Raw genomic sequence first — 1,779 nt, 5'->3', positions numbered from 1 at the left:
GTCTGTTTTGAATCCATAGGTAGGATGTTGGGCTCCTCGAAGGCAGGACATGGCCGAGATGTCCCCAGTGCCCGCTGCAGCCCCTGGCACCATGGAAGGACCCAGAGGATAGGGGACAAGTGGACACGCGAGGGAACACGCCACCCATGGCAGGCGGTACCAGCCCATCTGTGGGGACGGCCAGTGCAGCCCAGTGAGGCCCAGCGTCTCTCCCACCTGTCCCTCCACGTCTGAGAGGGCGTTCCATTTGACTCGTGCAGCGTGAGCACCAAACGCTCTAGATCATTCTTCCTGCTGGCGGTGTGCAGCTCTCAGGCAGGAGCCCGTGGGCTCCAGAAGCTGCTCGGGGTCTGGAGCCCACCTTCTCCAGCTCTCCCGGCCTCGCCGGCAGGTCCTGCTCTTTCCGACAGCTGGGACACTCACCTGGACTGTCCTCAGGTGGTACGGGAGGTGGCCAGTTAGTGTGCCGCCTCCACATAGCTGTTTTCTGTAGCACATCGTCAGTCTGCTCACGACCCGGGGGGCACCCTGTCTTCGGGACCGTTCAGCAGTGGCCTCCGTCCGCATGGGCCCCACGTTTATTTCCCCGCAGACGTTCGGACAGAAGCGCGTCACCTCGCCCGCCTGGTTTTAGTCCTCTGCTCCCCTCTGGTAGGTAGCGGAGCAGTCCCCTGGAGCCTGCGAGGAAAGCCCGCCATTCCCCAGCAGAGCACCACTGCGGGGCAGTTGCAAGGGCATCGCCCGGGGTGCTAGCTCTTGGTGAAGCTGTTCTAGAGTCGAGAGAGAGCAGATAATGAATTACAGCCGCACCATTACCTCTCCGTGTTGCTTTTAAACAGATATTTATTCCTCTGTGGGCAACAGTTCTCCCCCGAATGGAGCAAGGCCGAGCGCCTTTCCTTCCCTCCGTTCCTCCTGCTGCACTGCCTTCTCCTCATTCTCCCTCTCCCTCTCTTTCTCTCTTCATCTCCTCCTCCTCCTCCTCTTCTTCTTCCTCCTCCTCTTTATTTTCACGTGGCTGTGCCTTCTCACCAGGGACAGAGAACGTGAGGCCGCTGTGACGGGCCTGGGCGGATTCTTCAGCATCAGAACGCTGCGGGTCTGTGTAGACACAGCTCCCACTATTAGCTTGGGCACCACCTCGGGGCGGCTGCATTTTCCCATTTTTGTTCTCTGGCTTCTCTTGCACGCATGGGAAAGGGGCGGGTGTGATGTCCTCGTGCGCTTGTCTGCCTTTCCTCGTCTCCCAGGCCTTCGCTTCCGTGGGTGCCAAGGCAGGGGACGCACCGAGATGCCTGTACGGTGTGAGGGAATTTAATTAAGAATATACACATTAGACTTTCACTGGGATTGCCTATTTAATGTGACTTTATTAAGCCTTCTATCAAACCTTTTTTATGTATATCAGTTGATATACAATTAATCTGTTCTCTTGTGAGAAAAAAATAGCACCTGAGGTGGATGAAAGTGTCAGATGATCATAATTATAAGCAGCTGTTCGCCGCATCACCTCTGGCCTACATGGGGGATGCTGTGAGCTACCACTCCTCACAACAGCCCACCTCATTAGACTTGACCTTCCCAGCTGGGGATTTCATTTGTGTTTTTTTAATGGGTTTGTATACGGCAAATCACAACACCTTGTGAAGACGGAGTCTTTGTAGCTGTAACAAAAGAGAGCGTGCCAGTTGACAAAAAAGCCGCAGCTCCGGCAGACTGGCGGGGCCGCGGTGATGCAGGGGTCTTTCCAGCCACTGGCTGGGGGAAGGCGCGCCACCC

The sequence above is a fragment of the Desmodus rotundus genome, chromosome 4, assembly GCF_022682495.2.
Source record: "Desmodus rotundus isolate HL8 chromosome 4, HLdesRot8A.1, whole genome shotgun sequence".
NCBI classification, from domain to species: Eukaryota; Metazoa; Chordata; class Mammalia; order Chiroptera; family Phyllostomidae; genus Desmodus; species Desmodus rotundus.
Note: the sequence above shows the minus strand (reverse complement) of the source record.